We start from the raw sequence: 11458 nt of genomic DNA on the forward strand, positions 1-11458 counted from the left end.
GTGAAATCGGAAGTTGGAATTTCCTGAATTTTTTCCCATCCCCTCAGGTCAGATTTCCAACTCTGAACATCGCATCAGCCAACAGCCTTAATCAGCCCAACTTAACCATCCAAGATGGAACCACTGTATATAAACATTACTAAAACTGTAAAAGCTGTCATCTGTGCTGCTACAGCTGTTTATTTATGATAGCACTGGGCAGGTTCTGTCTGCGAATGTGCTGCAGTGCTTTTAAGTACAAAAACAAGCATTGCACTGTGCTGTTAGTGATGCATTAATAGCTCTACCTTGCTAAGGTAGAACAACACAATTTTTTGTGGTTTTGCATTGTTTTGCAACGCCTTCCTGACAGAAATCTGGATGGAAGCATATGCTCTTGTAAAAACTGAACATACGTTTCAGCATTGATTTGGCCTTTCCAAATCCACAGGCACTATTGTAACTGAGTGCTAATCGGAAGTTGAATGGTCCATTTCCTCTGTAGTCTGGAGGATGCGTCATCCAAAAAGAATTTAAAATATTTATTTGTCCAACCACAGAAGATGTTTTATACTTTCCCTCGGTCCCTGGTTTAAATGAGCTTTGGTCCGGAGAAGGTAGACAGCAGCGTTTCTAGATCATATTCACATATGGCTTCTTAGTAATCTGCAGAGTTGAGAGCAACAATGATTTTTCAAAATGTTACTGGACCTCTACAGTGACTAGAATCATGCCTGTTTTTACTGCAAAGAGTCTTACAGATGTCATGTCTTCTGATGTTTCAGAAACGCTGCAGAAAAATTAGTGTGTTCAAACTGCTGTGACAGTCATGATTCTGCCCATTAAAAACCCAATGCAAAAGATTTGACCTCTGTTACCCCTATACCCCCTTCCTGTGTATCTCTCTGTTCCCAGTGTTACATGTTCCACATGTATGTGGGAGTGCGAGCAGGTGGAGGAATTGGTGACCAGATTGAGGATCCAGCTGGTGATGAGTACGAGATCTACCGGATCATCTTCGACATCACGTTCTTCTTCTTTGTCATTGTAATCCTCCTGGCTATCATCCAGGGTGAGGCATCCTACACATACATGCACACAAACAGTTAAATGGACTCCAAACACAAGCAGGAGTCCTTCTGTTTGGACTCCTGCTTGTGTTTTGGCCAATTGTTAATTAGGTAACAATTAGCCAAAATGAATACATTCTAATATTGTAAAGTAGAGTAAACACCACAGGAAGTGTTTGTTTTTATTCTATAATACAGAGTGCTGACTCAAATGTATAATTATTTTGAGAACAATCATTTCTGGTTGTGTTTGGTTTTCAATATTTTGATTGTTCTGTTTATTTCAAATTGACTAGACTAAATAATCACGACACCTCTCCAAGTGGAGTACACTTGAACACCACCGTAAAGAATTTCCTGCTTGTAAATTCAGATAAAACTGAGCTTATTGTACTTGGCCTTAAAAATTCCACGAAGCATAGTGCCTAACCAGATACTAACTCTGGGGTAAGGATATATGCATATTAAAGAAAAATATAGGACTGCTTTCTTTGCACAACATCTCTAAAATTATAAAATATTCTGTCACAGATTGATGCTGAAAAACTATTTTGTGCATTTATTACTCCCAGGCTGGACTACTGCAATTCATTATTATCAGGATGTCCTAAAAATTCCCTGAAAAGCCTTCAGTTAACCCACAACGCTGCAGCAAGAGTACTGACAGGGACTAGATATAGTATATTTCTCCCATATTAACGTCTCTTCAGTGGCTCCCTGTTAAATTCAGAACTGATTTTAAAATCCTCCTCTTCCCATAAAAAAACTTAATCATTACTTATTATTAAACTCTGTCTATCTTCCACAGTGTGCCTTTTATCTACAATAATACAAAAAAACAAGCACAAACCCCAACAATCATATGACCCTCCTATGAGGAACCGCTCTGGGAAGGAAAAACTCCCTTTTAACAGAAGGACACCTCCAGCAGAACCAGGCTCAGGGAGGGCGGCCATCTGCCACGACCGGTTGGGCTGAGGGAAGGAAGACAGGACAAAGACAGAGAGCCAGAGATTAAAAATAACTAATAATTAAATGCAGAGCGGTGTATAAACACAAAGTGAGAGAAAAAGGTGACTAAAGACGAAACAGTGCAACACGGTAACTAGGGGAGGATTCATGGTCACCTGATCCAGCACTAACTATATGCTTTATCAAAAAGGAAAGTTTGAAGCCTAACCTTAAAAGTAGAGATAGTGTCTGTCTCCTGAATCCCAACTGGAAGCTGGTTCCCCAAAAGAAGGTGTACTGTACTGTAAACTCTCAATCAGAACACCTAAGATGGGTTTAGATGGGTCTTCTTGCATGAAAGTGAACTAAAATATACCACCAAGGCAACGAAGCAGTGGCGGAAGAAGAAGCAGCACATTAGTTGTGCTGCCTACCATGGAGTGGCCTAGCCAGTCTGCAGAGCTCAGTCCAATAGAAAATCTGTGGAGGGAGCTAAAGCTTTGAACTGCCAAGAAGGAGCCAAGTAATCTGAAGAATTTCTGTAAAGAGGGGTGGGCCAAAATCTCTCGTAAGATGTGCAAACCCGTTGATCGCCTAAAAGAAATGCCTTAGCACTGTGTGTGCCAACAAGGGTTTCTTCACCAAGCGCAAAGTCATATTTTGGTTGGGGATTAACTATCTGTTTCACTCAGTGATATGCAAATCAATTCATAACTTCAATGAAATTTTAGATTTTAGGTTGATATTCTTTCTCTCTCCATTAAAATGTAACTACCATAAAAATTAGAGACTGTTCGTTTCTTTTCAAGTGAGAAACTTCAGTGGTAGTAGAAATTGAGTAGGGACCAAATAATTATTTCCCTCTGCCATACATATTGACAATGATGATAACTAAGCTTGTCAAAAACAAAAGTTTGGGGCCTAATCTTAAAAGTAGGGTGTCTGTCTCAAGAACCCAGACTGGAAGCTGGTTTCATTGGAGAAGAGTTGGTTAGAGCTGAGGGCTCTTCCTCCCATTCTACTTTTGGAAACAAACCAAATGTTAGCTTACATTCTGACACTGAAGTGCTCAGTTGGATTAATATGATATTATGAGGCTTTTAAAATACAGGGAGTGCAGAATTATTAGGCAAGTTGTATTTTTGAGGAATAATTTTATTATTGAACAACAACCATGTTCTCAATGAACCCAAAAAACTCATTAATATCAAAGCTGAATGTTTTTGGAAGTAGTTTTTAGTTTGTTTTAGTTTTAGCTATTTTAGGGGATATCTGTGTGTGCAGGTGACTATTACTGTGCATAATTATTAGGCAACTTAACAAAAACAAATATATACCCATTTCAATGATTTATTTTACCAGTGAAACCAATATAACATCTCCACATTCACAAATATACATTTCTGACATTCAAAAACAAAACAAAAACAAATCAGCGACCAATATAGCCACCTTTCTTTGCAAGGACACTCAAAAGCCTGCCATCCATGGATCCTGTCAGTGTTTTGATCTGTTCACCATCAACATTGCGTGCAGCAGCAACCACAGCCTCCCAGACACTGTTCAGAGAGGTGTACTGTTTTCCCTCCTTGTAAATCTCACATTTGATGATGGACCACAGGTTCTCAATGGGGTTCAGATCAGGTGAACAAGGAGGCCATGTCATTAGTTTTTCTTCTTTTATACCCTTTCTTGCCAGCCACGCTGTGGAGTACTTGGGCGCGTGTGATGGAGCATTGTCCTGCATGAAAATCATGTTTTTCTTGAAGGATGCAGACTTCTTCCTGTACCACTGCTTGAAGAAGGTGTCTTCCAGAAACTGGCAGTAGGACTGGGAGTTGAGCTTGACTCCATCCTCAACCCGAAAAAGGCCCCACAAGCTCATCTTTGATGATACCAGCCCAAACCAGTACTCCACCTCCACCTTGCTGGCGTCTGAGTGGGACTGGAGCTCTCTGCCCTTTACCAATCCAGCCACGGGCCCATCCATCTGGCCCATCAAGACTCACTCTCATTTCATCAGTCCATAAAACCTTAGAAAAATCAGTCTTGAGATATTTCTTGGCCCAGTCTTGACGTTTCAGCTTGTGTGTCTTGTTCAGTGGTGGTCGTCTTTCAGCCTTTCTTACCTCGGCCATGTCTCTGAGTATTGCACACCTTGTGCTTTTGGGCACTCCAGTGATGTTGCAGCTCTGAAATATGGCCAAACTGGTGGCAAGTGGCATCTTGGCAGCTGCACGCTTGACTTTTCTCAGTTCATGGGCAGTTATTTTGCGCCTTGGTTTTTCCACACGCTTCTTGCGACCCTGTTGACTATTTTGAATGAAACGCTTGATTGTTCGATGATCACGCTTCAGAAGCTTTGCAATTTTAAGACTGCTGCATCCCTCTGCAAGATATCTCACTATTTTTGACTTTTCTGAGCCTGTCAAGTCCTTCTTTTGACCCATTTTGCCAAAGGAAAGGAAGTTGCCTAATAATTATGCACACCTGATATAGGGTGTTGATGTCATTAGACCACACCCCTTCTCATTACAGAGATGCACATCACCTAATATGCTTAATTGGTAGTAGGCTTTCGAGCCTATACAGCTTGGAGTAAGACAACATGTATGAAGAGGATGATGTGGACAAAATACTCATTTGCCTAATAATTCTGCACTCCCTGTAACAAGAGAAGGAAAAGCTTAAAGCACCACTGTCTCATTCAGAGCCTCAAAGTGCCTTATTTTACAGCACCATACATTCTGTGCACTAGTTTGCTAATTTGAACGAAAAAAATGCTTATGTTGATGATCAGTCTATTAATTTTTCATTTGTATATAACAAATATCCAGTAACTTTAATCCTGTTAATTATTGAATATCTAATTTATCTTTTGTTTGCTATGTAAAGTCTGAGAGCAACATTAGGTAATATCACTAGGGGCTTATGATTGCACAAGACATCAATATTAGAAACAATGAATAATGAGATATTTATTAAAATTATGTATTTTCCTTTAATAACTGCTGGTTATTATAGGCCAGTTTCTCCTCCTGTGAATAATCTGATCTTTGCGTTTAAATGTATGATTGAGCCTTATACACAGAAGAACCCAACCCTATGAGCGAATCAAAGTCTGTCTGAGGTGGAGATGGGGAGGAGATAGGTTGGGTGAAATCACATTGAATGATGTTCAACAATGGCTGGAACATAATCATCTTATGAAAAAACAGTTTCTATGTGTTTTTCTATTGGAGGACGAAGTTCATCTGATGATTTTAAAATCAAGTTAAGGAATGAAGAAATAAAGGAGGTTATAGATTTTAAGCTTTTATGAAAAATTTTAGATTCACATCTTAAATGTATGTCTATCAATTGGATTTATGACGTATTTTGGTTTTATGAAAATGTGTATGTCTTAACTCCACGTATGGTGATTGTAAGCCCAACGGGACAATGGTTGAAAATTAGCGATAGCTATAAACTTATGTGCAGTCCACCATGTTCATGTTTTACACTGGGACTATGTTAAACTGCACTCTCCCTTGTAAATGAATGCATTTTTTTAAAAACTCTGAAAGGGAAAATGAAGTAGAGCACAAATTTACACCATGCAAAGAGGAGGCTGATTGGCTCAAAGGCAGGCGAGGAGATGATTGGACTAAAGTAATGACGTCAGGATTGACAATGTGGAAAAGCAGTTGTCACGTAAAGAACACAAAAGCAGCCGAATGCCCAAGAAAGCAGGCAGATGAGTAATTACAGATCTTCCCTGTTAACTTATGAATAAGCTTCATTTCAATAAGAAGAGATTACTTGAACTAGAATTGAACATGACTTATTGAGATAAAGAAATTAATATATTTAGCGATTAGACACCGATGACCCATCATGGCAGAATAGAATCCCAGCGATGACAGGCTTTAGGACAGGACCCCCAGACGATTAAGAGCAATCTTACCATGGCAGAGAAATTTGACTCTACGGGATGACAACACATAATCGTTAGCTGTGCTTGACAGATACTGAAAATAGACAACACAAAAAAGGCATATTAAGAGAAACTGAGGCTGACGAGAGGAAGCTGGGGAAGGGTCTGTAATGTTCTTATTCATCTGTGAATAAAACATCAAAAGTGGTTCCTTGTGCCAGCTACAGGTAGCTGTTTATTGTCTTGCCCTCACTCTCTTCTTCTATTGTCTTCTCAATTCCTGGGTGCCCCCTGTAGGTACCTTCCTCAATAGCAACTATCATTACAGAGTCCAGATAGCAAGAGGAAAGAGCAAGCAGAATCGAGAATCAGAACAGAGAAAAGAAAGCTAGTTATTAAGCTTAGTGCCAGTCAAAGGCTAGGAAGGAGGAAGTGAATCAAGTGTGTGAAGAGTAGGTCACTGCTAGCCAGAGGTCCATTTGTGGACGAGAGATGATGCAAAGTTTTGTGAAGCAGCTAAAGCTTCACAAAACTTTAAATTTTATCATGGAACAGTACGGGCAGATATAGAAACTTATGAGCTGTAACTGAAAGCCAATCTTGGATTAGGGAAATGTGAAGAACTGAAAAGAGTTATTACACCATGCTCGAGGAGATGCAGCTACATGTCACATAATAAGGGGATGCATACACTGCCAATTCTCACTTTATAAGAGGCGTGTTATGAGACAACTTATTTCTGCAAAAAATGGCAAAACATCTACTACGTACTTTACTCCTGAACCGCACAAAACCTGAAGTCAGTGTTCAATGCTAAATGTGACATACTGCAGACGGAAGAATATGAAGACACAGGAATGAACGTAGTGTTCGAATTATTGAGCAAATATGACTACCAATTTGTGAAGACCACCTTTAACTAATGTGACCAAATAGCAGAAGTGGCACTGGAAGCTAGGATTGAATATTCAAGGGAAAACAAGCGTGACATTTGTGGAGTGACATGTATGGCCTTCAGATGGCCAAGCAGGTGAGGCTGCCCATGTTTAAAGGACAACGTGCAAAGAAAGATGTGCAGCATTTAATTATTTAGGATGCCTAAAGTGCCCAGAAACTCCACATGTGGCTGCACAAAACAAAACCTATATAGGTTTGTGAAAATTCACTAGGCATAGAATCAGCAGGAGAGATGAATCAATGATAGCCAATGAAGAGCCACAGACACTAATAGAAAATGGATGAGGTGCTTTTAAACCAAACAATCTGGCTGCAAGAAATAAGTCTTGACGCTTAAAAGGAGATGATTAAAGAGCTGGTAGCTGGTATCGCAAAACTTCAGGCAAACCACGTCTCTCTCTTCAGGACGTTGCCAACTATTTATAGTATTCCTGCAAATTATGGAAATTAACACTGATGTTTGATCCTTTGGTGCTAGATCTAAACCACATCCATGTATAAGAAACTATTAGAAAAGTGTTTTTTTTTCTTTCAAGAGTTAGACCAAATGAATTTTATGCTCACATTACTGGGATTTTAAATATACAGACTGGAAAAATCAAAAGTTCATTATCCCCATTTATTCATCAAGAATTCTTCTTTTGATAGAAATAGGAATCTAAACGCATAGTGATGAAAAAAATAATGCAAGCAAAGATTTAAAAATCCCATGTTCACAGTTAAAGTGGCACCTGAACAATTTGAACATGATGTTTGTCTAGCTTAAATAAATTATAGTTATGGTATGAAATCAACAGATAAAGCAGGGATCAAAAGAACAAAGCACAGGAAAGTGTCTGGTCAGCTTCACTGCTCCTGTGCATTGATTCTCGAAGTCTTTGAAAGTCTTTCAGCATGAACAACATTATTCCCAAAGAATTGTCTGTCCAAACTCTCCCGTCATTTGACAATTGGGCTGTGATGTGGTAACTGTGAAGGCCTTAGTTTATCATTCATGTAAATATTCAAGGTAGCAAGATGGCGGGCGTAATCACAGCCGGATTGGCGTCCTCGCGGTGGTGCCGTGATGTTTGGTGTTAAACTCCAAATAATTCCAGTTATAGACCTTGTTTGGGCAAATAAATAAACAAAGACTGACTTTTACAAGAGACAAAATGGCAAAGATGAAGAAAGTGGAAGAAGATTTGGAGGAAATTAAGCACTCACTTAACTCGCTGACGTCTGAAATTGAAAAAGTAAATAAGCAACAAGGAATACTAATGTTGATGATGGACCAAATCAAAGAACTAAAAAACCTGATTAAGGAGAAAGACAAGACAATCCAGTTTTTGGAAAGGAAGGTGGACAATCTAGAACAGCAGGCTCGACTTGAGGAAGTGATTATTACGGGTCTGGAAACTAAACACAGGAGTTATGCGAGAGTCACCGAGTCTGGGACCGGCGCCAAAAAGAGGTGAAGACGAGCCCCCGACGGAGGAGCTACAGTCGTTGGAATGGCAGGTTGTGGAATTCTTTTCGAATAAAAAACTTCCCCTGCATAGTAATAATATATCTGCATGCTATACCCTTCCTAGAAGGTACACTAATGCTTCTCCAGCAATTGTAGTGAGATTTGTAAACCGTAAACACAAAGTTGACTTGCTGAGGCGGTCCAGCCTGTTGAGAGGAAGCGGAGTATATTTGAATGAACATCTTACAAAAAGAAATGCAGATATTGCTAGACAAGCTTGCATATTACGGAAGGAGAAAAAGATTCAAGCAACCTGGACCAGGAACTGTAAAGTGATGATTAAACTGAATGAAACACCAGAAGAAGCCAAGGTTATAACGATGAAGGATCTTGAGGAATTGGACATTTATATGAGATAACATTACCAAGAGAGGCAGACGGTTATGACCAATCATGGCTATGAGCTTAAAAACCATTAGTTCATCCTTTACAAGAACAGATGCTACTTCGGGTGGAAAAGGACAAGAGGAAGTTGTAAATTGGACATGGAAGAAGATAAGATCAACAGACTTTAAAATATGTCGATAAATAAATGTGCGATTGTTAAGGATCCTTTTCTTTTTTTGAGGTCAATAGATATTCTTAGAATAATTATGCATAATGCTCGACGACTGAGATCATAAACCATATGATTTTGAAGCAGGTATTGACCCTGAAAGGAATGTGCTTAATACAATTAATTTCACATGTGAATATTATACAGAGGAGCAATTCAGGGACAAGGTTGAAATAGCTAATACATTTTCATTAATTCATATTAATTGCAGAAGTCTTTATAGAAGTTTTGCTTTGATTAAAGATTTTTTGTAGTTTGAGAGGCAAGTTCCAAATAATTGCTTTATCTGAAACATGGTTAGATGAGAAGAGGGGTTGTCATTTCTGTATCGAAGGGTACGATTTATACTTTGTAAATAGAACTAAGAAGAAGGCAGGAGGGGTGGCACTTTTTGTTAATTGTGATTTGAAATGTAAAAAAGTTGAATATATGTCTGTGGTTATAGACGATTTAATGGAGTCTGTGACAGTGGAATTGGACATAGAAAGAAGAAGTAATATAACTGTAACATGTATATATAGGAAACCGGGGTCACAGATTGAGTTATTTACAGAGGTAGTAGAAGACTTATTGAGTAAGGCTAAGGGAAATAAGACTTTATGTTTGTGTGGTGATTACAATATTGATCTTTGTAAAGAGGCAAATGATAAGGCCACGTCAGATTTTTTTGAATTATTATTTGGAAAAGGATTTTATCCTTTAATTATAAAGCCGAGTAGAATAACGGATAAATCAGAAACACTAATTGATCATATTTTTATTAATAGCTTGGAGAGTAATATTATGAGTGGCCTCATCATAAATGATATAAGTGATCATCTACCAGTCTTTTTTACTTTTGATTTAAATATGAAAAGAAAGGAAGAAGTTGGTTTCGTGAGTCATAGAAGGTTAAGAAATAACGAGGCAATTAACAAGTTTAGACAAGATCTCATGGAAGTGGACTGGAAGGAGGTTTATGTTAATGAGGTCAACGTTGCATATGGAGCATTTTTAAATACTTACTTGGCCTTGTATGATAAACATTGTCCATTGGTATCATTTAAGTATAAAAAGAATAAGAATTTGAAACCTTGGATAACTAAGGGTCTTGCAAATGCGTGTAAAAAGAAAAATAATTTATATAGGGATTATATAACACAGAGAACTAAGAATGCGGAAATGAAATATAAAGTTTATAAAAATAAGTTGGTATTAATATTGAGGAAAGACTATTATAATAAACTTTTTCAGGAAAACAAGAATAATATTAAGGGCATTTGGAATTTTTTTAAAGAAGTATTGGGTAACAAGAACACACCCTCAGATCTGCCTATTTATTTCATTAAGAATAATCAAGTTGTTGATGACAAGACTGAAGTAGCAAACAAATTCAATTCCTTTTTTGTAAATGTTGGACCTACTTTAGCAAATTTAATTAGAAAAAATGACGACTCAGAATATGAGGAAGTCTGGAAAGGAGAAAGTAGAGTGGTTAATTTTATATTCTTAGCTGATATTACCATAAAAGAAATAGTAGCAATTGTAGAAAACTTTAAAAATTAAAAATCTACTGACTGTGATGGTATAGACATGGTTATAATTAAAAAGACTTTAGACTGTATAAGTATTCCTCTATGCTATATTTTTAATCTCTCGTTACAATCAGGTGTATTTCCTGATCGAATGAAAGTGGCAAAAGTGATACCCTTATATAAATCAGGAGATAAGCATAGTTTTAATAACTATAGGCCAGTGTCTCTTTTGTCACAGTTTTCAAAAGTGCTTGAAAAACCTTTTGCACAAAGACTTGATAGTTTTATTGAAAAGAATCAACTAATAAATGAAAATCAATTTGGATTTCGTAAAAATAGATCAACGGCATTAGCATTGTTGACTTTCATTGACGATATTTCATCTGCAACCCATAATAATAAATACAAAGTTGGGGTATTCGTTGATTTAAAAAAAGCTTTTGACACGTTACAACATTCTATTTTGATTTCTAAATTGTATAATTATGGTGTGAGAGGAGTGGCATTGAATTGGTTAAGGAGTTATTTAGAAAATAGGTCGCAATATGTACATTATCTCAGCAATACCTCTGAAAGATTGAAGATTGTATGTGGCGTTCCTCAAGGTTCTATTTTGGGACCTAAACTTTTTAATTTATATATTAATGATATCTGTGATGTATCAAAAAGGTTAAATTCTATTTTAATTGCAGATGACACAAATTTTTATTTCTCAGGAGAGAATTTGAAAGATTTGGTTAAAATTATGATTTCTTAGATGTTAAGATTAAAAAAATGGTTTGATGTAAATAAATTATCTTTGAATCTGACAAAAACGAAATTCATGATATTTGGCAATCGTGTAAAGGAGGAAGAAGTCATTATGTCCATTAATGGAGAATTGATTGAAAGAGTTACTGAATTTCGCTTTTTGGGTGTAATAGTAGATGAAAATTTGACGTGGAAATCACATATTGAGTATATTAGAAAGAAGAACATTCGGGGAGAGACACAGGAGAGGTGGAG

This window comes from Oreochromis aureus, linkage group 5, assembly GCF_013358895.1.
Source record: "Oreochromis aureus strain Israel breed Guangdong linkage group 5, ZZ_aureus, whole genome shotgun sequence".
NCBI classification, from domain to species: Eukaryota; Metazoa; Chordata; class Actinopteri; order Cichliformes; family Cichlidae; genus Oreochromis; species Oreochromis aureus.